This window comes from Equus quagga, chromosome 9 (assembly GCF_021613505.1).
Source record: "Equus quagga isolate Etosha38 chromosome 9, UCLA_HA_Equagga_1.0, whole genome shotgun sequence".
Classification (NCBI taxonomy): Eukaryota; Metazoa; Chordata; class Mammalia; order Perissodactyla; family Equidae; genus Equus; species Equus quagga.
Genome location: NC_060275.1, coordinates 15700036 through 15727734, shown reverse-complemented (window position 1 = coordinate 15727734; position 27699 = coordinate 15700036). Strand labels below are relative to the sequence as shown.

Genomic DNA, 27699 nt, shown 5'->3' with positions numbered 1-27699 from the left:
AAGTGCCACTTAAAAGTCTTGGATGACCAAGGGGGATGGGGCAGGGGGTGGTGACAGTGCTGGAGGCAGACAGGCCTTGGTAGCAGAGGCAAGCAGGGCAGGACAGAGAGTTCAGTGGTTGAACAGGCAGGGAGCAGCAGATTGGCCAGAATGCCAAGGTCAGCCCAGGGACTTGCCAGCCAACCAAAGGGCTGGCCCTACCAGCACTGCTCACTGAGACAACCATGGGCCCGACCGACCTGGCCACAGCGTACGTGCCATCTCTGTTCACACACATCAAGTCGTGAAAACACAACTAACCAAACAGCTAAAACCGAACTACAGTCTCCAGTGATGTGTTTACTCAGCAGCATTTCATTTAAGTCAAGTAAGTGAAAAGATGAACGAATTTGACCCCTTCACAGTCCGGCAATGCATATTTAAAATAAAAGTATACTGGAATCAAGACATTTTTAGGAGTTAAAGCCAAATTTCAGTATTGCCGTGAGTGACGATAACCACCGGTTTTTGTTGGTTTGTTTCAACATCTATCAGACAATCATTACTATTAGGGATCAGGAGAGGAGGATTTAGCTCTAATTCTGCCCATAAGTAGAGGGGTCACTTTAAGCAAATGACCTTTCTGTGACCCGTGGTGTCCTCACCTGCAAAGACACTGGACTACATGATCCCCTAGAGTGCCTTCTAGAAAAATAATTCTATGATCTAAGTAATTGCTAGACACACTCCTGGGTTTCTGACAGCATGACAGAGCTGTCAGGATGTTTGTTCTATGCTTATTATACCTGACAGATAATTTATAAACATTATCTGTTAGTGATCTCACAAGAATGCACATTTATGTGAGACAGCAGGCATCTAAAATAAATGGGATGCAATTTATATTAAAAATTTCTTCCTTGGGGCCAGCCCAGTGGTATAGTGGTTAAGTCTGCGTGCTCTGCTTCGGGGACCTGGGGTTCGCAGATTTGGATGCTGGGCACAGACCTATACACTGCTCATCAAGCCATGCTGTGGTGGCGTCCCACATACAAAATAGAGGAAGATTGGTACAGATGTTAGCTCAACAACAATCTTCCTCAAGCAAAAAGAGGAAGATTGGCAATGGATGTTAGCACAGGGCCAATCTTCCTCAACAAAAACAACAACAAAAATTTCTTCCTTGACACCTTTAGTTTAATGAATGAGTCTAACTAGAGTTCACACCCTACAGAAACAGCCGCAACCTCAATTTTTAGCAAGAAAAGGGTAACTATTCTACGTCTAATCAATAACCTTAGATCAAGTAAGATATCCTTATTACCCAAACTTGCTACTAGGTAAAGGTGGTCCCAACTTTCCCTTGAAAATAAGCCTGCATGGCTGTCCAGTTCATACCAAGGTTATGAGGCCAAGAGGCCAAGGTTAACACTGACATTAATTAGACACACTGCTTCACCTTTACTTGCTCTGATCACCCAGTGACAGCGAATAAAAAGTGGCGGACAGTCATAAAAGCAGGGGAGAGATATAAAAGACTGTCAGGGGACCACCAGGCTCCCTGGAGAGAGGGGATGATAAAAGATGCCATCAGACAGACAGGCAGAGCAAAGGCGAAATGATCAATTACCCCAACTCCTAGAATTCTGAGTAGAGCTGAAGGAACTGACAAGTCAGGCACACAAGTAAAGCCAAAGAGATGGAAAACAAACAAAAATCCTAAGTCTTCCCAACAGCTGGCCATCTACTAGGGCAAAATATGTTTTGGGAGGTAAATAAATATTTACTGGGAACCCACTAAGGATTGAAAGCACTGGGGACACCATGGCAGAGAAGAGTCTCTGTCCTCAAGGAACCTGGATGAGCAACCTGAACCATGTATAGAGAACCACAGGAGAGAGGGAAGGCAGACACAGCTCCAAAAGGAGACTCTTCTTCAAGTGAGCACACATATTCAAGTGATCACACATAGGGCTTAGAACCACTAAGCAAAGAACCATCATTCCCTGGTAGAGCAGGAGAGGATACTGGAACCCAGGGAGCCCACGAGCTGGTCCACTGTTCTTTCCACTGCAGGGACATTGGAAATCAAGAGAGTCAGGGGGAAGGACACCAAAATTTCCTTTATTTGATTAAGTGTCACATCCGATCCATGTCAGCATTGTCCCAGACAGCAAGGCGGCCTCTGAGCCCAGGAGCCTCAAGAGATGCAGGAGATCAAGCTGGTATCTCAAGGCGGAGTCTAAAGACAGCCCAATGCCAGGGAAGGACATTAAGTCATTGCTGCGGGGAAGGGTTTGGGGGCTAGGGGTTGTGCGTTTAGGACTGCAAGGATGTCCCAGGAGGCAAGCTCCCTGGAGAGCAAAGGCCTCTCAGCTGCGGGCCCCCGTTGGTCTGCTCTTACGTGCAGAGAACAGAGGACCTGCTCCAAAGAGACTTCCTGTGTATATACCTGCATTTCATCACATGAACACACATGTGCATTCCTCACTCCTATTTTTTTACCCAACCACAAATTCCAGCACAAACTGAACCCTCAAGGAAATTTACTTATTTATTTTTTTGGTAAGAAAGATTGTTGCTGAGCTAACATCTCTGCCAATCTTCCTCTATTTTGTATGTGGGATGCTGCCACAGCATGGCTTGATGAGCGGTGTGTAGGTCCACACCCAGGGTTCCAAACCCAGGAACCCCACGCCACCGAAGTAGAACATGCGAACTTAACCACTACACCATTGGGCCAGCCCCAAGGCAATTTATGTTTTAATGTTTTCCCAATATATTTTATCTACATCAGGCCCCTACAACCATCTGTGAAGGGGCAGGTAGTAAGTATTTTAGGCTTTTCGGGTCATACAGGCTCTTTTGCAAATACTCAACTCTTCCATTAAAGCGTGAGAGCAGTCACACACAGTATGTCAAGGATCAGGCGAGGCTATGTCCCAAATAAACTGCCTTTACAGAGACTGCAGCTGGATTTGGCCAGCAGGCCATCATTTGCTGATCCCAGAGCTACATCATTTCTGATCAGCCCTGTCTTAAACCCCCTAAATTCAGTACACCTTCTGGAGACGCCTCTCCTCAAACCGGCTTGTTGCTCTAACATGAATTATCTCACCTGAGTTTTTCTGTCAAGCTAAAGAATGCAAAATACTTCCATAATTATTTAGGGGAGACAATAAAGGGCTATTAACTCTACAGATGCAACATCTTTTTAAATGACTATTTCCAGGCAACAGAAGGAAAGAGAGTTGAGCAAAGAACACTGACAAGGACCATGACTTGCCTGTCCCACCAGGAGCGAGTCCTAAAACCATTAGTGAGAACGTACAGGGAGGAGTCCAAACTTTCTTCACACTTAGAAATTGGTATCTACGACTTCAACCAATGAGCGATGATTCTAGCATTCATCACGACAGCTCCAGATTAAAGGTAACCCCTCGTTTGATGGAACTTCACAGAGACACGATGGTAATACCTCCTGACAGTCTGAACACGAGGGTTCATTTGCATAGTCACAGCAGGCCACGAAGGAGCTGAACCAATTTAGATTGGTTCAGGTTAATCTCAGCTCCGTGCAGCAGCATCTTCTGGTGGTTGACCTTTACCAAGACGGGACATTGGATAAATTCCCCAAACACAGAGCATTCCTTCAAAGTCCCGCAGAACACATATGATTTATGACAAGAGCACCCTAAGGCTGCAAAGAGACGCAGGACAGGAAAGTCTTGGCTCAATGAGAAAAAAACACCTAATTGTTAAGATTCATCTGCTTTCACACATTAAAAAATACATATACATATTTCTTCAGATTTCTTCAAAGTACCCAGAGAACATTCTACATTGAACATTTGAAAAGAATGACACATAAAAAGCCTGGTGGGTTTCACAGATCTCTCTTTAAATAAGTCTATTCAAACACCATTCATAAGATTATTTTCTTTGAGCAGAGGCTATTTATGGCTGCAATCTCCCTACATACCCTCAATATGGATGATTCATCACACGAGTTAAGTAAGCCTCAAACTAAAGTTGCAAAGAATTCCTAAAGGCACCGGTCCTCAAATTAAGTGCCCTGGGGAGTCAGCTGTCAGTCTGGTCATCACTTCTGCTTTTTCTTACTTCCAGCTGCAGGAACTCAATGGAAAGTTGATTTTCCATTTAGGCAAGGTAAGAAGAAAAAAAACCCCACTAGATACTGAACAGTGGTGCGACCAAACGCCATCAATCATTAATCCATCTTTCCTAACCTAACGATAAATCCAGAAGGTTTCTCCTCTTGCTTCCTTATACTTATGTTGAAGCCAACTTCGAGCTAAAATTTATCAATATTAAAATGCATATATTTTAAGCATGCAATTCAATAAGTTTTGACAAATGTAGGCAGCTGTGTAACCACTACACCCACCAGGCTATTTCTGTCATCCCAAAAGGCCCCTTTGTACCTCATCCAGTCCATCCTTCCTACCCCCAGCCCTGACCGCCGGCAGCCACTGCTCTGCTTTCTATCTTTGAATTTGTGCATTTAAAACTCTATCTGTAGGTACTGGTTTAGGGGAAAGTGGCAATATTTTGAGTGTACTTTCAGGTGACCTTGGAAATAAGGTGTTCAACTTCACATTCACCTTTCTCAGAGAAAACTCTAGAGTAACAAATACTACCCCAAATGCATTCACTCAAGTATGTACTGAGCATGAGGAACTATTCCAGGTTTGGGGGATCTAAAAAGATGGGGCCCTCCCCTGCAAAGACAGCCATAATAATAACTGCAGCACAATGTGATCTGGGCTTAATGAGGGGGTGGGTATCAAGGAGAATCGGAAGGAACACCTGTTTGTCTGGGGAAGTCAGGAGAGATTTTTCAGGAAAAGGTGGCATTTTAACTTCAAGGATGATGACGCAGCATGTGCAAAGGCACAGAGCCCTAGATGAGGCAGAACGAGTGGCACCAGTTGGCTCTTCCTGGTACTAATCTCTGTTCCATGAGGCAGGAAAGAGAAGGTTAGCACAGCCTGAAGGACCAGGTCTGCCAGGAGGGCAATGGGGTTTGAGCAGCATTAACTAATCAACTAATTAAGCACAGTCCTTCCCTCCATGTTCTGAGCCCAGTGGAGAAGCAGACAAAGAAAGTGGTGGGGGTTAAAACCTGACCTGGGCTACACCGTTCTAAAGCGAGACCGGAGGGAACAGCTGGGCCCAAAGCCAAAATGGTACTTCCTCCTCCTTCACATTCTGGTCCCAGTGAGCAGGGCAGCTGTCCCGGCAGGCTGGGAAAGGCCAGGTCACTAGGTGGCAGCAGGAGCAGAGATCAAAACATGCCCTCAAGAAGGGCAAATAGGTCTGGGAGAGAGGAGAGGGGAGGCGAGGGGAGAGGAGAAGGGAGGCGGGGATCAAGCCAAAGCAGGGCCTTTTCCCTCCTCCTTCCAATCCTCAGAGAGGGTACTGAGGAAGGCCGAGGCCCCGGAGGGCAGAAGCAGTGGTTGTTATTTTGTGGGAAGAGGTGGTCATCCAATGAATGGAAGAGCCGCCCCTCCCCTTCCTATTCCACACAGTTTGGGTTTTCTCCTGTAAGCAATAAGGGCTGTGAGGACCTCAGAGGGGAGGAGTATCACCATCATAACTGCAGTATCATTATTATTACTTTTTTTTTTACCAACTTAACCATTTTAAAGTGTACAATTCAGTGGCATTAAGTACATTCATAATGTGGTGTAACCATCACCACTATTTCCAGGACTTTTCCATCATCCCAAACAGAAACTCTGTACCCATTAAACAGTAACACTCCACATTCCCTTCCCCCTAGCCCCTGGTAACCCCTATTCTGCTTCCCATCTCTCTGAATTTGCCTAGTCTAGGTATCTCATATAAGTGGAATCACACAACACCTGTTCTTTTGTGTCTGGCCTATCTCACTAAGCATGTTTTCAAAGTCCATCTGTGTTGAAGCATGTAATCAGAACTTCATCCCTTTTTCATGGCTGAGTAATATTCCACTGTGCATTATTTTTTAAAGCTCCTCTGGCAGCAGATCAAGGAACGAATTAGCAGAGTTCAATGGAAGGTGGGGGGCCAGGCTGGAATGAAAGCAGTGGGGGTGGAGGGGCAGGAAAAGAGCAAATGAAGAGGACATGGAGCTCGGCTGGAAGTTGAAAAAGAGGGGAGAGCAAAGGAGGAATGAGGAAGATCCCCAGGTTTCTGGCTCAGGCACTGGATGGAGGTAGCATTTGTAAGGAGCGCTGCTCTGAGGAAATGCAGTAAGGGGTCTGAAGGTTACAGAGAAGGCCAACACACTCTGAATCTTGACATTTTCTAACTACTGAAGTCCTGACTTCTATGTGAAATTTAGATAACTATTGGGCAACTAGCTTTACCATATAATTTTACTTATATGAAGTTATCTTTCCCCAAGTCAATTATTAGACCATAAAGAAATAGGTGTTTTCATTAATAGGCCCTCTAGAAAAAGCAGGGGAGGAGAAGAGACTATGAATCATCAATGTTCAAGTTTATACAGATTAAACAGTGTACAAATTCGCATCTTTAAAAAGCTACAGTAAAATACGTGTAAGACAGTCTGTGGGGCCAGGCTAGAACTGCTTATTAGGTCATTACATTGTCAAATAACAATGGTCTCTGGGCCCACAGCCATTTCTTGCCTTGTAAACTCCTTCCTCTCCGAACACCGCGTTGTGAATCAGTGTCGGGCAGTGTGAGATTCACCGTCTCTCCCTTTGTCACTTATTCATTTTGAGCCCCTTCCTCGTCTTGAAACAGACACATCTTTACAGATTAATGAAACTTGCTGAGCACGAAAGATGGTACATAGTGGGCATTCATTTACTAAATAACACTCAGATACAACTACCTGGCTGACTCTCACTCTCTTATTGTCTCGATAAACAAGAGTATTCAACTTTCCAAGAAGCCCAAAACTGAAGGGTGAGGCTATGGATTATTCAAATTTTTACATCCAAAACCATGCACAAAGTATTTAAGCTGCAAGAAAAAAAAATTAAGCAATTTAGGACATAATGCTTACCTCCTACTCTCACCAAGCACCCTCAAGGCAAAAAAGACTAAGAAGATACAATTTCTAGGTCAGATAGTAATAATTTTATTAGAAAAACTTTACATATAAATAACTTCAATAGAAAAATGAGTTTTCTTGTTAAATGTTCAAGCTTAAAGGTCGTGTCATCAAATAAACAATTTCCTTCCAAAACACATTTTTTAATTATGTAAACTTTTTAGAATAGAAATACATATACAAAATACAGTATGTATATTAGGGGATATATGTGTCATGATCTGTAAGTATATTTACATATATAGGTCACATAAAAGCCAATTCTGGGGCAGGCTCCGTGGCCGAGTGGTTAAGTTCACGTGCTCCGCTGCGGTGGCCCAGGGTTCGGATCCTGGGCACGGACATGGCACCACTCGTCAGGCCACGTTGAGGCGGCGTCCCATATCCCACAACTAGAAGGAACTGCAACTAAGATATACAACTGTGCAGGGGGCGGGTTGGGGAAATAAAGCAGGGGGGAAAAAAAAAAAAAGCTTGGCAACAGTTGTTAGCCCAGGTGCCAATCTTTAAAAAAAAAAAAGCCAATTCATTTTTTTTTTTAACTAATAAAGATAGACAATTCCTAAGTCTTAAACTGGTTTTGTTATGGAGTTATTGCAATTACTCTTCTTCACGTTAAATACGCCCAATTTTAGGGGAAGTACAATAATCCAGTTATATTTTTAAACAACTGACAGCCAGTATCTGAATTAATCAGTAATGAACAACACTTAATAGTAATTTCTACCAATGCCTTTTGCAATATCCTTTTGATATTTTTTTGGTTGAGGTAAAGTCATTCTAAAGTATTTTGGATTTGAACAAGTAGGAAAGTCTGCATTGTTATTCACAATATGTAGAAATTTAATTTTTTGTTTTAAGCACACATGTATATACATACTACTTAACTAAAACTACTTAAAAATATCTATCTGTATCTTTATAGTACGGAACGTTTATTTGTCCTAAGTTAGTAGTTTTAGTTAAAGTAATTGATAAGTCTTATTGGGTGAAAACCAGTATCCCAATTCAGTAAGGCAAAATATTTCCCAAATAGCTGTGTACTACCCTATTAAATTCAGCCTGTTTAATCTACCAAGAACTTACTAATTTTCAGCTTTTGTTACCTTTGCACAAAAAATTCTCAATAACTTATGTATGTATTAACAGTAAGTTAATATTTTTTAAGCTAACCATATTCTACCTTTGCATTTAAATAGTTTGATTTAGCAAGCATGCATTTTGTAATAGAAAACAAATTAGAACACAGTCTTTCAGGCCAGCAAATAAAACTGATAGCATTTTGGAACCCACACCTATATGGAGCCCACCTGTATTAGGTAGGTCTTGCCTGATATGAAGAATGTGTTTTCAATCACAAATAGTAATTTGCTATAGCTGACAATGCTGAGCTTTTGTCAGTCTGTTCTCAGAGTACCTATGATAACACGGTAAATCTATATGTGTTTAATTCAAGATATTTATCAAAGCAGAAGAAATGGTAAAACGTATCTCAAGTCACTGTGCCAGTTAAGCGATAGCAGCAAGCTTCCATCCATTCTTGATTCTATGTTTCTACTAAAATTCACTGATTTTTACCAACAGAGAAAATACCCGTTTCCTTGCTTTATGCAATCCTGACACTTTTCATAGAGATGTAGTAATAATAGGAGTAAGACAACAAATACAGATTTAAATGAAAATAAACTTCTGACAATCCATTAGCTGATGGAGGTCACGGGAATCAGGTTCAATCGGTTTATGGAGACAGCCAGTCAATTTCAGAAAATACTTCTCTGCTCTCAAGTTATTGAGTAACTTAAGACAAGGTCACACTTCACCTACATTTAAAGGAGGGAGAAGGCAGCAAGGTCTCAAATTCAAATCTAAGGTGATTCACGTGCCCACGGCTACAGCTGCAAATCCAATTCCAGCTTCCACGAGGAACCCCTGTCCTTCAAAGCATCACTTTCATTGTCGCAGCTCCTCCGCGGTCCCGCCTAAAGGAATACCAATGAGACCACAGGACCAGACTCACACACAAACACGGTTTCCTGAGGAAGTGATCTCGAGCTAACATCACTGACACGAGGGCCTTCTGTGAGCGTGTCTGTTTTTCTCTGGCTGATGGGAAACACTCCAAGGCCTCAGGGCTAAAGGGACAATACATTTTTAAAATGCCATCTATCCCCGAAGCTGGATTATAATAAGCAGATAAAAGAGACAGAAACATCGTGACAACAATTTGAAGAGATTTTTCTTTCTGTCCGTCAATCCAGAACAGGGCAATACATCACCCAGGTGACCCCTCCCAGTTATGGCTACTTTCATAATCTTCCATTTGCATAAAAAAATCAGTTTTATCCACAAGATAAAATATCAAATATACTAGGAACACCAACTCCTTTGATTGTGAGTGTGGTCAGCAAAAAGCTAAGGCAAAACTGCTCTATTCCACAAATCAGCAAATCATCATTCATGCAATCAACCATACAATAATTTACTCAGCACCTACTATGCACCAGGCACTGGAACAAAGGATGTTGTCCCTAGTTTCTTATCCAATCTTCCTTCTGTCATGCCGTGTCTTGAATCTCACACTCCAGCCTCTCTGAGCCATTTGCACTTCTCTAAAAACAACATGCCTCTGTCACCTCTAAGCCTGTGCACACACATCATTCACTTAGCTTGGAATGCTGTTTCTCTTTTTCAGCTTGGAAAAATTCAGCCCATATATCCATCACCAGCTCCAAGAAGTCTTCTCTTACCTCTCTAGCAGGGTTAGATGTCACTCTTATGTTCTCCAAGGACTCCTTTCTATAATGATCATATACTGTTTACCTGTGTCTCCCCCATTGGAAAGTGAGTTACTTAAGCGCAGGGAAATTGACACACACACCATGTTTGGCCAACTGCGGGATTCAATGGACTCCTCTTTACCTGCATCTCCCCAACTAGAACACAGACCCTGAGGACAGGGATCTGGTCTGTCTTATATTCTCTCCTCAGTGCCTAGGCAGTGACTGGCACTCAGTAAGAGTTTAACAAGTACTTGTAGAATTAATGGAAACTAACTGGAATCATGCCATTTTTGGAAAACTAAGGCAACATGGTCACCAGTATTTGTAGGCAATTCAGAAATCATGACCATGATAAGGTTCATGCATTAACTGTATGCTTTTATTTACCTCCTCCCAGAATGGTAAATTAGTTAAAGGAGAAACTTACTGTACAGCTAACTGAACTTAGATGTTAAGCTAGTACTTCTACAAAACAATTTGAATCCCTGTCTCATCATGTCCACTGAAGACAGAATAAATCAGTGCCTGGGGGTGCGGTCCTAATGTAAATATCTGCAAAAAGCTCCCACATCAATTGAAAGCCACTGATAATTCCTTACTCTAACTAAAAAGGGTGCTAACAATCTAGCCCCAAACAGGCACTCTCACCCATTGCTGTCAGGAGAATAAAACAGTGGAGGGGAATGTGTCATTATCCAATGACTTTACCTTTGGAACCAGCAATTCCACTTCTAAGTATTCACTCTGAAAATTCACCTCCATAAACACAAAGTAACATATTCACAAGGAATTCACTTCACCATTGTCTGGAATAGCAATATGCTAGAGAAAAAAAATCTAAATCCCCATTCGCAGAAACTAATTTAGCGGATGGGAAACATTCTGAGGGCTTTCAGGGGCAAAGGGACTATGCATTTTTAAATGGCTATCCACTCAATGGAGTAGGATGTGGTCGTCCAAAAGAATGAGGACGAGGTCTATGAACTGCTTTGGAATGACAGCCAGGTTATACTGTTAAGTGAAAAAAAGCAAAAAAAAAAACAAGGTGAAAGAAAGAAGGGGAGTAAGAATAAATATTTGCTTATTTTTACAAAAATAACCAAATAACAAACTAAGTAATGGAAATGGTCATCAGTAAGGAGGTAGATGGGAACAGAGGGGAAGGACCACGGAAGTGAGGCCTCTCTCAGTGTATCTTTTATACAGTTGTGACCTTTGAGTCTTGTAAACATTTACATAGCCCCCAAAAATAATCAAATCAGAAGGATGAACAAAATCAAGCCCTAAAATTAAATATAAACAGAAAGAAGTGAAGAGAACTCAGATGGACAACATAACCACATTTACATAACTAATGAACACACCTTTAGTGGGACACACTCTTTAATAGTAAATAATAATAATAAAAACTGCCAAGCCATCTTGAACTTTACTTAGTTGGTTTTGTTGTTGGTATTGGTGCTACTGGAGCTGGCATTCTGAAAGTATTTTGCATCTATGATATGCTAAAACAAATAAGCAATGATACTGATGTCGTTAGGAAACAAGGTTTTCTTACTATGGGAGAAGGGGGATAAAAACGTTGGAAAGAGGGAAGGAGAAAAGGAACATAGTCATGTTGAATTTAAATTGGAACCATCAGAATACAATCATGATTTTAAATAATATATATTTCTAAGCTTTGTCCACTGAAAAAACAGTGACAGTCCAATAACAAACGAGCACGGTTAGTTCCTAGGTCTTGGTTTCTAAATCCCATTTCTCACTAAGAAGAACCTGACATCCTCAGGACATGGCTGATTCTACGCCTAGGGTAGGGAAATGACAAAGCGACCCTGATCATCCTACAGTGCCATCAAGTAAGAACGATGGGGTCATATGCAAAGGCCAAGGAGTCAGCCTGAAGGGGCTCAAACTGCACTGGCCAATTTTGGCAACATTTGCCCAGAGAAGAGAATGATGATCTTGTGGACTGAATGTTTGTGTCTCCCCAAAACTGAAGCTCTACCTCTGATGTGATGGTATTTGGAGGTGGGGCCTTTGGGAGGTAATTAGGTTTAGATGAGGTCATGATGGTGGAGCCCCATGATGGGATCAGTCCCTTAGAAGGAGAAGATGAGACCAAAGCCCTCTCTCTCTCCGCCATCTGAGAACACAGCAAGAATGCAGACATCTACAAACCAGGAAGACAGCTCTCACCAGGAAGTGAATCTCCTGACACCTTGATCTTGGACTTCCCAGCCTCCAGAACTGTGAGAAATAATCGTTTGTTTAACCATTCAGCCTATGGTATTTTGTTATGGCATCCTGAGCTGACTGAGACACACATAATGTTTTCTAAGACATTGAATTAAAAAAAGAATCTGTGATAAGGCCGGCCTCCTGTCTAAGTGGTTAAAGTTCCGGGCACTTCACTTTGGCAGCCCGGGTTCACCAGTTCAGATCCTGGGCACAGACCTCCACACTGCTCATCAAGCCATGCTGCAGCAGCATGCCACATACAAAAAATAGAGGAGGACAGATGTTAGCTCAGGGTGAATCTTCCTCACCAAAAGAAAAAAAAATAATCTGTGACTCCACAGTGATACTCAAAGGAGAGAAACTACAGAAAGAGAAGGGGAACAAAAGAGAGGAATGGGGTAGATTTGTCTTTTTTAATTGATGAATGTTAGCTTATATACACAAAATGATTGATTAAATTTTAAAAACCACCATTTTTCCATCTCCAATGTAGAGACTGATTTAGGCAAAGATCATCAATAGATGCTAAAATCATTGAGTGAAAGGTTGTTGAAAGACATTTATTTACCTCAAAGTATCAGCTCACAGATTGCTTATTAAATGGTAAAAAATCATCTTTACAATGGAATCTGGCAGATATCACCACCTTAACCAAAGATCTAATTTGTCAGCCCCCAATAATGGAATGCACTGACGTCATGTGCCTCCTGTGGTGATGCCCTGGGAAGAACACAACACCGCTTATGAGGTAAGGTGCCAAAGTGTTCATCTCGAATTTAATCTTGAAGAAAGAGACATGTAGAGCTAGCATGGGCTCCTCAAAACTGTGAATGTGGGGCCGGCGCAGTGACGTAGTGGTTAAGTTCACATGCTCTGCTTTGGTGGCCCAGGGTTTTTGGGTTCGGATCCCAGGTGCAGACCTACACACCACTCATCAAGCAACACTGTGGCAGCGTCCCACCTACAAAATAGAGGAAGAATGGCATCAGCTCAGGGACAATCTTCCTTACCAAAAAAAAAAAACTGTGTCAATGTCACGGAAAGGAAAACAAAAACAAGGAGACTGTCCTAGACTATAAGAGACTAAGGAGACGTGGTAACTAAATATGATGTATGAACATGAAGGGATCCAGGATTGGGGTGGGGGTGGGGGGGACTCTACAGTGATAAAGGACATTTTTGAAGATGGACTATATATTAGATGATATTACTGAATTAATGGTAAACTTCTTGGGTGTGATGATGTTGTGATTTTGTAGGAGAACGTCCTTGTTCTCAGGAGATACATGCTGGAAGTATCCTCGGGTGACGTGTCACGATGCCTGCAAGTGTGGCAAAATGTTAAACCTCATCTCCACTCCACCTATTCAGTTATTCCTTCTATTTCTAAGATTAGAGGTGAGAGAAAGCCCCAATGCAGTAAAGCAAGCCTCTCACACTTCTAGAAAGGCTGCTAATTGCCCTTTAAAAACTTGAGTGAGAATCTACAAAAACAAAAGTTCCTGACTGTTATGGGCTGAACTTTATCCCCCCCAAATTCCTATGTTGAAGTCCTAACCCCCAGTACCTCAGAATGGGACTACATTTGGACACAGGGCCTTTAAATAGGTGATTAGGGTAAAATGAGGCCATTAGGTGGCCCTAACCCAATATGACTATGTCCTTATAAGGGGGGAGATCAGGGCACAGACGGGTATTTGGAAGAGCATGTGAAGACACAGGGGAAAGACGGCCATCTACGAATCAAGGAGAGAGGCCTCAGAAGAAACTAACCCTGCTGACACCTTGATCTCAGACTTCTAGCCCCCAGAACTGTGAGAAAAACAAATGTCTGTTGTTTAAGGCACCCAATCTGTGCTACTTTGTTATGGCAGCAGAGCAAACTAATACACTGACTTTGGGCTTTCGTTGACTAATTTTCTCTTTTGCCAGACAAAGTATCTAGCACAGTTCCTGGCTCCTAGCGCCCAAGTGTACTCTTCCCTCCAGACTTTGCAGGGTGTCACACACGGTCCTCTGATCCAGCCACTATTAATCACACAGACCCCGTCTCCCAGCCTCGCAGCCCCCACTAGACTCCAAGATACCCTCCAACTCCTACTTCCTCGCCTGTGTGCCTTTCTTTGAAGAAACACACACACTGTTCGTCCTGACTTGAAGGCTTCTCTCCACAGCTCTTACGAACTCCGAGGCTCCCTCCACCCCAACTCCTCAGCCCTTCATCAGCCCCTATTAAACCCCTTCCCATGCTGCATTATAACTGTTTGTTCACTCACAATTCTCCCCCGAGACCCTGGCTCCTCCGGAGCAGGAAACACATGTTCTTTATCTTTGCAAACCACAGCACTGAAGCACATGCTAGGCGTTCATACCTTCGGTGAATTAAATTAATATGAAACACAAACAATCCTGTATATTCGATTTCAGACTCTTCTGGCTTTTCATTTACTTGGTATGCTCAAGGGACCACAGCAGCAGTCACAAAAAGGACTTGAAAGATCAGCCCTATAACCAAAGGCAGAGGAATAATACTTAAATCCTCACACTGCACCCTGGACTTGGAGCCAGCCAGATTTTCATTAGCATTAGCAGAAATGAATCTGAGAGAACGAAGATTAAATGAAATGTACCTCAGTGTGAGCTAAAACCAACCTCTCTTTCTAGAATAAACTGTTGTAATCCTTCCAAAGTTCCTGGCAAACCACCTCTCCTCCCACCCCTCCTGCCCAGCTTGGCCCCAAAGCATCTATAGATAGCCACAGAGCATCCCCAGGTAACATTAACATTCACGGCTGGGAAGAGCTGCCATTTACTAGGATGGCACTGGAGGGTCCAGCAAAGGACAGCACGCAGATTGAGGCAGGTCTGCTGTTCAACGCTCCACTCAAGGTCCCTGCTTTCCCCTCCACAACCAGATCCATCAAAGTGTTAACCCATCCTTTTCTCCTGACTCAACTCCTTGCCTCCCATTTATTTACTCCCTCCTGGAGAAGCTCCGCTCTTTTATAGGTTGGTGTTCCCTTATCCCAAATTGACAACTTCCCATCTGTTCCTTTGTCCTTGTCACTGCTAAAGCCTGCTTCTCTGCTAAAAACGATACAAGCTGCCAATTCATTCTCAACCTTCCTCACCCGTCTGCAATCTGAGCCAACCACTGCCGTCATTTTCCACAACTTCAATAAACACAACGATTACCCATAGGATCCCACCTTGTTGCAAAAAACAAATAAGCTTCCGTCTCCCCAAACCTACTGATAGTAAGTTGCAGACCTGAGGTCCCATTACTCCTGTATCCTCAAAGAATTTCCTCCATAACTGCAGTACAACCATTAAAATCAGGAAACTAACACTGGTACACTACTACCCCAGACCCCAATCAAATTTCACTAAACGCCCTAATGGTGCAAAGGGATAGAATCCAGGGTCACATGTTGTACTTACGTGTCATGTTTCTTCATCCTTCTTCAGTCTGGAACATTTCCTCAGTCTTCCCTTGACTCTTATAACCTTGACAGTTTGAAGATCACCGGAAGTTATTTTGTAGAATGTCCCTCAATTTGAGTTTGTCTGATGTTTTCTCATGAATAGACTGAGGTTTACATTTGTTTTGGTGGGGAGAGGGGAGATATTACAGTAGTGCTGCTGTAATTTTCTCATTCCATCCCAGTAGGTGGTTGTCATATGTTATACTAACGTGATCACTTTTGCCTCCCAGGTTGCTCCACTACAACGTTACTCTTAATTCCCCCCTTTTGTATTTAACAAGTATTTTGTGGAGAGATACTGTGAGGCTATGTAAATATCTTGTTCCTTATCAAACTTGGGCACACTAATTTTAGCGTGCTTTAAAATTTCTTGCCTGAATTACTTATAACATGATGGTTGCCAAATGATTTTTAATTCTACCCTTTCTTTTACATTTATTAGTTGACATTCTATTGAAGGTAGAATGTCCTCTTTTCCTTATTTATTTTATTCATATTAGTATGGACTCATTGACTTTACATAATTCAATGAGTTATGATCCATTACTGCTATATTTATTTTGATGCTGAAAATACCCCAGGGTTTGGCTATTGGGAGCTCCTTAGCTGACTCCTGTGTCCCTTTGGTATGTCCCTATCATTCATTGAGCACTTCCTTACTTTGTGGCACAAAAGGATGTTTTAGGCTCATCTTATGCTTACCCTGCCCAGACCCAGAATCAGCCATTTCTCCAAGGAGCTCTGGCTCCTTTCAGTGCAGAATGGCATTTAGAAACCAAGATCTGGGTAACAGGTGTGCTCATGGCCATTGGGCATCACTGCTCCCAGACTCTATCAATGGACACAGCTAGGAAATATATGTAACCTCTGAGCTCTACTGGAGATGTCCAAAGTCTTGCTCCCGTAAAGTAAACAAGCCTCAACATCAGTAAAATCTCCTAGGATCCTGCAACTTGGACTGGTCTATCCTTTCCTCATAACCCACAACCCTGAGGAGCTGTGCCTACAAAGTGGGGGTCCTGTTCTGTCTCTCACACCTTCTCCTCCTTTTCTTCCAAAGCCTCACCCTTTGGTCTGGGGGCTCCCAGTTCCATATGATACATCATCCTTAGCCTCTCCCCTTGCCATATTACTCTGTGTGTTTGCTTCTCACTTCTTAGCTTCCTAAATGGACTTTCAGAGTCCCTGGATCCCAGGCAGCCTGAAAGCCAGTCCTGCGTTGCAGACAGCTTCATCCCAGCTCCCAGAACCCAGGACCCTGGGGACCTATTTGTCCCAGAGCAGAACTCTCCCATGGAAAAACAGGACCAAAAAATATTTACATTGTTAATAGTGATAGTCCATCTTACCCTACATTAATCTCTAATAGATAAAAAACGTTTTAGGTGCTGTAGCAAGGTAATATGTACCTTTTCAGGTTTGTGGGGGTGATATTTTAGTCCCCAGGTCAGTTCTCCTCAGCTAGTCCTGCATTTCTGAGCTTCCTGCCTTTCTCTATCTCTGAAACCACACTTTTCTAAAAGCACCATTGTTATTCCTCCTTTTACTGGTCTACACAGCTTCCATCTCCAGAAGCAGGTATCCATCTGGGTAACCTAGAGATGACATATAAATCATCTCCTACTACCTATGCAGGAGCCTGGTATGAGATGAGAAAAACCCAGAGTACACAAAACTGCCATTCATGGGAAAGACAATCAGAAGTCAGCCTCAGCCCATTTTAGATTCCATCTTTTGCTTTTTAGAAATTCCTACAGGGTTCCGTACATGATGGATGTTTAATAACGTTGTCAGGCTAACTAGCAGTGATTTCTAGTGAGTACCCATAAAAAGTCACTACAAAGGCCTATAATTTTGGACCTTAGAGCTTTCATTTTTCCAAGGTGGGAGAGGCATGTAATAAATATCTCCAGAACCACAATGTGATCTGACACTAGCTATTAAGGCTCAAGGAACCAATATCCATGAAATAGTCCCTTATCCATTAATAATAGTTATAAAATGTCATATCCCACAGCTGTGCTGCAAATCTTATATTCTTTATTTAAGAATAAATAAATAAATGGGCACAAGCTGAATCTGACGTTTTTTTGGTGTGGAATATTGAGATTTTCGTAACCCTCGTTTCAAAGATGAATCCATGAGTCAACTGAGGCCTCCCTTTTCTAGTCTAATGATTCTTAACTTTTTGGAGTTACAAACGATTCTGAGAAAGTGAGGAAGGGTATAGACTTCTCTACCTCTGAGATGATTAAAGTGCAGATAATACACATATGTACACAAACAGAATTGTGCCTATCTCTTCATGGAGTTTGATCACTGAACCCCAGGTAAAGAACTCCTGCCCCAGGCCAGTGCGTCTCAAACTTTAATGTGCCAATGAATCACCAATGCTGCTTTGAGTGGCAAAGTTCTAGAACAGAGGTCAAGACACGTTTTCTGGACAGGGACAGATGGTAAACATTTTAGGCTTTGTGGGCCATACAGTATTTGTTACAACTACTCAACTCTGTCATTGTAGCAGAAAGCAGCCATATATAACACGCAAACAAATAGACCTGCCTGTGTTCCAATAAAACTTTATTTACAGAAACAGGAGGCGGGCTGGGTTTGGCCCAAGGCCTAGACTAGAAGGTATTATCTTTAAAGCCAGCACGAGGGATGTAACAGCAAATCACAAAACTAAACTCAGTTCTGATTTTTTTCACATTTATTTTTACCACAAGTTTATCATATTTACTGTGTTATTTACTTAACCAGCAATTCCTCTTACTACATTTTTTCCTACTGAACAATTTGTTATGAACAAGCCATTGTTCCATTTTCCAGGCGACACAATGAGGGTCAGAATCATTCCAAATTCTAAACATTTCCTGAAAGACCCTTTGTGGCCTAGTTCTCTAACTCGCAGCACAGTTCTATTACGTGACAGCTGACCACACGCCAGACATAAAAACAACACGTTCTTTCGTGTTCCAAGCAGCCTGTTTCTCTTCTGGAGGCCACTGTCATTTCTTTAACAAGCCTGGCAGCTGTCAGACTCAGGCCAACAGTTACAAGGACTTGGTTCCCCCAGAGAACTGTTTTGGCAAAAATTAGGACTCACACAAGGCTCTCCGCTGGCCTATCCCTTCCTTCATGGCAGAAGGTCAAATGCCTGACCATTGAGGGCCTTCCTGGGTGAGCTTCACCAAGTCACTTCCTGTTTCCGGACTGGTTCTGGCAACTCCCTTCAACCACAACCGCCTGACTCCACAGAATGGAAGTGGTTCAGACGGGTTTTCCTCCCAAGTGTCCTGCATTTTAAAATGCAGTTCCGATGTGGCCAGGTGTCTGCTGACCTGCTCTGTGGGAAGGATTTTAGAAAAGCCCACGCGGGCACGTACCAGGGGTACCCTGACAACTGTTTCTGAGCAACTGAAAAAAATATTTCCTTTCTTAACTCATGCACACCCTAACAGAAAAGCCAGCTCTAGCTAGAAAAGACGTAGGTCGACGGTGTGTTTCTAGCCATTTTCACTCATTTCTCATGCCAAGTCTCACCAAATGAGATATTAACTTTCTCCAGGATTGTCGGCTATGGTTTAAAAACCAATAGTATCTAGGAGTCTAAAAAGCACAAAGTGTAAAACTCTACAAAGCACAATCGATGCCTATCACTTTGTTTGAAAGCCAAAGTCAAATTCATGAACAAACTTCTTTTATAAGATCTCACACAATGGGGGCCAGCCTGGTGGCACAGCAGTTAAGTTCACACGTTCCGCTTTGGCGGCCCGGGGTTTGCCGGTTTGGATCCTGGGTGCGGACATGGCACCGCTTGGCAAGCCACGCTGTGGTAGGCGTCCCACATATAAAGTAGAGGAAGATGGGCACGGATGTTAGCTCAGGGCCAGTCTTCCTCAGCAAAAAGAGGATTGGCAGCAGTTAGCTCAGGACTAATCTTCCTCAAAAAAAAAAAAAAAAACTCACAACTAATCTGAAATGAGTTATGATAAACAGAACATTGAAAATCATAAAAGCAATACCCCACTGCCCCATGGCAAAGGACATTCATCATCTTGATCTGGTGGACTAAGCCACATTGGCATGGGTGTTTTTTGTATACTTGTTTTGTTGTTGATGTGTAAGAAACATGTTCAGGACTGTAGGATATTCACAGTAGCACCTTTTACCTAGAAGGTAAGCTTCTTTTTCTAAATCACTAGCACACAGTCCAACAAATTATTCATGTTGCATCTACCCAATATCTCTAGAAGTTATGAGAGAATACAGTCACGCGCCACATATCGATGTTTCAGAAAACGACAGACCTCATATACCATGGTGGTCCCATAAGATTAGTACCATACAGCCTAGGTGTGTAGTGGCTATGCCACCTAGGTTCATGTAAGTACACTCTATGATGTTCGCCCAATGACGAAATCGCCGAATGACCTATTTCTCAGAACATATCCCATCATTAAGCGACACATGACTGTAAAAGTAATGGTAACATGGGAGTGTAGGTCGTATGTGCTTACAATTTGTACCTTCAATGAGTGCAATAAGATGCAGTGAAACTTGATTTCTCAAGGGAATATGCAAAATGCATTTTACTCTCGTTTTTAAAGGCTCTGACGACCTTTAGATATTCACAATGGCCTTGCAAAAAGACATTTACTCACCCACTCACCCCAGTGATGAACAATTTATGTAGGGCAAGTAACAAAGAGCCTATTTCATTCATTTTATTCCCTCTGTTCCTCCTGGGGGCCATAAGTGGATACGAGGGCAGAAAAATATTGGTGACACTGTAAGATTTTTATACTAGCAGGGAGGCTGGGTTAAGACGATTTTCTTATTCACTTGTAAAGGTGACAGTTTGGGATGGGCTGTGTAAGCAGGAAAATGCTAGGCATCTCAGATAAAACCTGGTTAAAAAATGAAGATGGCTCAGAGTGCAGGACCTCTCGCCAAGCCCACGTGGCGGCCCACGCCAGCTGGGCATACAGTGCATACCATTCTGGCCACCCCTTAAACCAAACGGGCCACCCAGGAGCTTTTGTGCTAGAAAACATCAACCTTTCATCTGTTTAGCTGAAGGTGGAAGTTTATACTCAAAAAGATTTCTTCCCTTACAACAGGTTTTGAGAGATTTCCTATCATTTCGTCTTAAGCGGATGGATACATTCGTACGTTAAGACATTGCCCTCTAATGTGCTCACCCTCCCCACTCTTCGAGAAACTGGCTTCCCATAGCAAATGCAGCCCAGCTGACAGTCCTGCCAATTCAAACTGTCCTCCCAGTAATCATCTGCATTTGGTGAACCTGACCCTAAGGCCGCTGAAAAATTTAGCCAATGCACACTTATAATTCTCAATCCAACCATGCTCACTCTTGTTCTTGGCTTCTTCCTAACCCTTAAAAAAAATCCCATAAAACTATCTTGGCTATGGTATCATGAAATAAAAAGTCAAAATTACAAGAGTCATTTAGTACCAAAGACGGACCACTTCTATCTACCCTAGACGCACTTCTCCTCCCCTCAACCACTGCACACGAGTAATCTCATCTAATCCAACCGCAGCCCAACCTCAGACCTTTATTTGTCCTGTTCCTGCTGCCAAGAGCCTTCTTCCCTACCTCCTTGGCGGACAATTCTTTGGTTTAGAGATTGAGGTGGGCTGAAAGGTGGTCCCAAACAGACTGATGCTTGCTCATGCAACACCTGCTCCTTCCTTTTCCTCACATTCTTCTCCCACATAATTCCTTATTTAATGTTTGCCAGAGCGTAAGCCGCCTGAGGACTTGCTGCTCACACCAAGAGTGAGCACACAACAGGTGTGCACCATACATTCTGGCAAACTCGTAGAAACGTTTATGAAAGAAGCATCAGGCATAGAAATATTAGTACTGCTCACCTCCCCTTCATCAGTAAGAAAGCCAGACAAAGCAATGCATGAACAGCTGGAAGCACTGGACTTCCAGAAGAGAGAACTTGTACAGAATTCAGGCCCTGGATCTCGGAAATTCACTAATCTGGATTGAAATCTCAACACTTGTCACTAATTAGCTGCATGGCCCTATGTAAGTCACCTAACCTCACTGAGTTTCAGTTTCATCTGTTAAGCAGGGGCAATCATACTTCTCTCAAAATATAGTTTTGAAGATTCAGTGGGTAGCCAGTAAGGTACGCGGCCCCGTAGCCAGCATATAATAGCTGTTCAACAAACACTGGTGTTCTCTCCCTACTAACAGTCCAGCTTCACTTTGGCAGCAACTGTGACATTGCCAACAACAGAACTTTCAGAAATAAAGAAGAAAGTAGCGAGAAAAGCACAAGACAAGAGGTACCAGAATAACATTTAAAAGCAAAAATATATCTGAAAGGGCAGCAAAGCTTTAATACACAAGCAAAATCAGGGCTTTGCTAAATGTGCTATTTCCATCTGAGGTCTGCTTTTGTGGCTGACTTGAAACCCTCATTGCATAATGCCATAACACGCAGCTCTGCTCTAAAAAAGGTTTGGTGTGGTTACAGTCAGAGCTGGTAAAACAGTGCCAAAGGTCTCTTGGCTCCAAATAAATTCCCACAAGTGTCCTTGAATCTGTTATCTATGCAAAGATGGTTTTGCATCAATGGAAAATATAGGCATTGCATATTCTGCCTTGAGGCTTACTCTCAGAATCACTACAGCCATGGTGTAAACATTTCTTTTTCTTAAAACATGCCTCAGAGAAAGCCAGCCACCAAGGGTGATAGAATTTGAAACTAAAAGCTATCATTCAAACACTGACAAGAGTCACACATTTGAGGTCACCACTGGGGTTTCTCATAGACTTCTCAAAGTTAACATGTTCAGAATGGAATTCCCAGTCTCCCCACAGTGCACCCAAATGCACCCCCCACAGTCCTCCCCATCTCCGTTACTGCCAACTCCATCCTTCCAGCAGCTCAAGCCAAAACCCTCAGCATCATCCAGGTCTCCTGTCTCTATTATAACTCATATTCCACCTACCCCATCAGCTTCACCTTTTTAAAAATTTCTGGAATCCGACCACTTCTCTCTACTCCCCTGCACCCGCCCTGGTCCAGGCCACCACCCTTCTCACCAGGAGCACTGGCAATATCTTGGTTGGCTCCCTGTCCCCTCCTTTGCCCCCTATAGTCTTCTCTCAGTACTGCATCCAGAGTGATGTGACAACAAAAGTCAGAGTATGCTACCCCTCCCTCAAACCCTACAGTAGCCACTCATGTCATAAGAAGTAACACCAAAGTTCTTACAGTGGCCCCCAGGGACCTGCACCATCCGGCCCATCACACCCCGGACCCCCACCCCTGCTCCCCTCCTTGCTCCCTCCACTCCACGCTCTTCCCTCTGCCCGGAATCTCTTCTCTCAGATATTGATGTGTCTGCCCCCTCACCTCCTTCAAGTCTGTGCTCGAATGTCACCTTCTCCAGAAGGCCTATCTTGACTGCTTTTTTCCAAATTGCAAGGCCTCCCAGCATCCCCTCTCCCCTTTCTTTGGTTATTTTTCTCCAGACACACATCATATTCTAATATCTTATTAAGTTAACTACTTTGTTTTGCTTGAAGTCATCCCCTAAGTGCCCAGAATGTGAGCTCTGTGTGTGTCTTATTCGGTGCTGCATCCCCAGCATCTAAAACTGTGCCTGGCACATAGTAAACGCTTGATTGAAAAACTGCTTCTGGGCTTCTGTCTCACCAGCCAACTAACGCCCTATGAAGTGGCAGGTAGAATGGGCTCTTACTGACTCTGTCCCCTCGTTCTCTGTCCCACCACACCAGTTAGTTGTCTAGTTTTCGCAACATTTTGCAAGAGATAACAATGTTTCCACAATTTTTCTGACCATAAATAATTACATCACACGTTTGAACGATTCCATGTTCTAAGAGAGAACCTAGTATGTCACATATGGTCAAAGAAACAAAATTAATACCACTCCACTACCATCACTTCTCTCCAAATAAAACTGGAAGTCAGAAACAGAAGGGCAAGCAACATCCATATGCTTACCATTTTAACACACGGTGACCCAGTCTGCGCGTGGCCGAGGCCGGACTCAGCTACATTTTCCTAAGGAGTAACTGAAGAGAGCTAAGGAAGGGACCGGACAGTATGCAGGTCTGTGCAGGGTTGAGGGTCTTGTCAAAGACCCCAGAGATAGGCAGTAGTGGAAGTCCCCTAACAACCCCATGGCTGAAGGGCAAGAGAAGGGAGCTGTCATCAGAATCAGTAAAAGCTTGTAGCCATGGAATGTCTGCTAAGGAGCTAACAGAGAGGTAGGGAAATGGGGCTCAGGCAGGCATTGCTCAGGCAGTGGGGCAGGCAAGGAGTGCTCTGACCTCTCTCTTCTCTTGTCCTTCCATCTCCTGCCAGTGGCCAAACCCAATCTGAAGCCAGAGGGCAAGGGAGCTGGGGTGATGCAACCCAAGAAGGTATGGGAAGACAGAAGAATGATCTGGAGGGATGAGTGGAGAAGGTCCAGCACACCCTCTCATAGTCAATGGAGATCCTGGACTCTTGACCAGTCCAGGAAAGAGCATGGAAGGGGTGACTGGAGAGGAACCGCAAGCTTTCCTGACTTCCCCTTATTGTTAGCTGCCGATCCACTGGGATCTAGGAGCCAGGTCTGAGTCAGGGAGGTCCTGCCCCGGGGAGGTCCTGCCCCGGCAGCTCATAACCTAAGTCCTAACTCCTCTGTCCAAAGCAAACTGTCTCCAGTACACAACACACAAAAACCAAGATGCAGTTGCTACCTGGTAAGGCCAGAGGGTTTCCTTTTGAGAAAATCTCCATTTCTGCTACCTTGAAGTTGACCCTGACGAATTTCTCTAGACCCGTGATAACAGTTTGGAGAACCCTGTTCTCTTTTCTAAAGTTATTTCAAATGTGTAACAAGTGACCAATCACTGGGCAATTATAATGAATATCTACAAAGTTCTAGGTGCCATTAGCACCCACTCCTCCCAACAGCCACGCAAAGGAAGTATTCGTTGCTGAGTTGAAGTAACCCACCCAAAGTGACCACTGAGCAGACGCCACAGCCTGTGCAGTTTTCCAAGACACGAAAAAAAGAAGTTTTACAATTTAATCCAAAATGAAAATTCTTAAACCTCTGGTTTCAGACTACCCAAAACGAAATGGATCTCTCCTCCATCAATTCATCTGAATTGATGTCAGTTGTGCAATTGTGTAGATTGAGTCTTCATCGAATGAGTTTGAGGAGCAACTGGCTTCTGGATTAAGTTCTCTCCGTGATTTACTGTGTGACCTGAGGCAATTCTCAATTTCTCAGCAGCTCAGCATCCCTATCTCTAAAAGAAATACGATGTCTCCTCATCCAAACTTGTCAGGGACATACCGGGGTGAATTAGCTAATACATCCTGCCTGTCTCTTTTAGAGGCTCTTCTCTCCCAACCTCCTAAGTATGGATTTTGCCAAGGCAATAATACAGTAGTGTGGAAAGCACTACTGAGTCAGACCCATCTGGAATCAAACAGAAGACCTTCCACTGATGAGCCATTTGACCTTGGGCAATTTATCCAACCTTGTTGTGCCTTAGTGCCTCTCATCTGTAGAATGTGAAAACTAAGAAAGCACGACCTCATACAGTTGCTGGCTGATAACATAAGAATGTGCAAAGCCCTTGGGATATTGTCTGGCATAGAGTAACGACTCAAAAGCAGAATGTAATCATTATCATCCTCATTATCATTTTTCATATGCGGTTCTAAGTGGAATTGGTGAAAGTACAAAATTTCTTTGAGCATTCTCTAGAATTATTTGATGTCCTTAAAATAATTCTCTTTTTCAGTCTTGAAAAGCAGAGTTGAAAAATAACACAAATGGCTATTATGATCACCACCAAATTTGATTAATGGCTCTAACCGCTAATAAGCCCAAGTTACTGAAAGGCAAGGCCAAGCTACACAGACTTGATTAGAGCACAAGAAACTCCTACTGAGGGAAATCGTGGAAAAAGACTATTTCACTTGGGCCCATTTTCTATGAGAAAAAGTATAAATTTATGGCAGCAAATAAACCAGTTTGTGAATGGGAGCCAAAAATAGGGTAAAAAAGAAACAATTTCATGAACCATAAAATACCCAAAATGCTTCTTTGAGCTCAGGGATCTGGTGCAAGCTTCCTGAGACTCCTACCCAGCATCCTCACTGGAAGTACCTCACCTGTGAGGGCTCCAGATTCTCAGGGAGCTCCATCCGGGCAGGCAACGTGCACCCCCAAAAGCTGTCACAGCACCGGGCATACAGAAATGCCCAATCATCATGTTTGCTTTCATATATGATTGATCGTATGGCCAATCATAGAACCATGTCCACTTCCCAGGGGACCACTCGGTACATCAGCAACGTGCCAACGACCTTCCTCTGCCTGGTCTCTAAGACCATTTACTGACACCCACAATAACAGAAACATCCTATGATCTTACTGCGGTCGGTGCAAATAAACCATGTGAGGTCTTACATTTCTGATCTATCAGAAACAGGCTTTACCACCCAATCCCTCCCATCACAACTCTGTGTCAATATTTTACATCAAACATTTAAACCATTAACGTTCTTGACGAGAGTGTCTACTTTGCGTAAAAACTGTATCCATAGTGTAATTCCTACAACTAGTAGGTATCCAATAAATATGTATTAAGAGATGGATGGAGGGAGGAAGGAAAAGAGGAGAAAACACTTCCTCAAGCTCGTGTGCTGCCCCACATTCATGGGTGAGGAGGTAGAAGGACAGGGCCCTGGTGACACACCCAGGGCCAGCGCCAAGTTCCCTAGTGCCTTAGCTGATCCCTACAATAGCCCAATGAGAAGGTAACTTATTTGCTCACTTTACAGATGCAGAAACTGAGGGACAGAGAGGTGAAACAGCTTCCTGAGTGTCCTCCAGGCAATAAATTTCAGAGCCAAGATTCAAACTGAGACAATATAATCCAGAGTTACACTCGAGTACTGCCCTACTGCCTGGACACCCAAATTCACCTGAGGCAACCTTAAGAAAGCGAAGTATTAATGGTTCCACTTACAGATAAGCAAATTAAACTCAACTGATAAATGACCAGTAAGAAACCACATGATTTCTAGAGGTATTAGACCCAGTGTCTCTACTTGGTCACTAAGAACCCCAGAAAGTAAAGACCCCCATGTGTTCTTATGCATGAAAATAATCTTACGCTACAGGCTTTCTATCATCTTTCTAACTTCAACCCAGAATTCCCACTGAAAATACAATAGCGACATCTGCATAATACCTTGTGATTTATAAAAACAGTTTACCTATAACACTCTTCCTGTGACATACATAAGGCAGATGACGTCACCTGCTGTCAAAGGCCAGGGCGCTGCCAGTGACAAGCAGCCCAGAGATGCCCCCCAAGGCACACTGCAGCTCAATGCACCCAGGAACACAGGGAGGCATCAAGGGAAACTTTCAAAGACCACCATTTCTGGCAACAGTGGTTCCAAAGGAAGAAATTTCAAAATGATTATTTTCTCCTCCAGAACGGAGACATAAGGACAAATGACGTAAGTACAAACAGTATTTATCAATTCTCAAGGGGTTCAACCATTTGAGGAGAAAGCCTGAATGTCTTCCTTTTCTCCCACTCACTATTGCTTTTAAAAATCTTTGGGCAATTGAGGAGAAAAGTGTTTGCTTATGGAAATTGTGTTTGCCATCAGGGCCCACCAGCTTGTTTCCTAAACATCTCAGGAGTGCTGGATAACTAAAACTTTCGTCCTTCTTGCCAGAAATACACCATAGCTCAGAAACTGATACGTTAATATCCTTGAAAGGTATGACATAGAATCCTCGGAAAAGCATCTCCCCCAAAACTCGAAAGAACACCTAGATCATCAAACTTCAAAGAGAACTGACTTAAAATCTGACTTAGCAGACACGACACCTCTGCAGTGGGTCTCAGCCCGGGCCGCGCCCTGCACTCACCGAGAGAGCTTTAAAAGATACTGATGCTCACACTCCACCCGCACAGGCTCTGATTTATTTGTCCTGGGGTGCAGCCTGGACACTGGGACTTTTAAAAAAGCTCTCCCAGTGACTCTAATGAGCATCCACAGGGACAGAAAGTAAGGCA

General features: G+C 43.2%; 1 protein-coding gene across 4 annotated transcripts in view; it reads right to left on the bottom strand.

Annotated features, from left to right (window-relative positions):
- The window catches only part of RNF152 (ring finger protein 152), a 77078-nt gene that overhangs the window by 16309 nt on the left and 33070 nt on the right, over positions 1 to 27699 (bottom strand). The window contains exon 1 of one of the 4 annotated variants that reach the window (XM_046671815.1): positions 8894 to 9046. The exons of the other annotated variants lie outside the window; for them this stretch is intronic. The gene's annotated coding sequence lies outside the window, so the exon portion shown is untranslated. Of the gene's footprint in view, positions 1 to 8893; positions 9047 to 27699 lie in introns of those variants that run through there. 4 annotated transcript variants of the gene reach the window in all.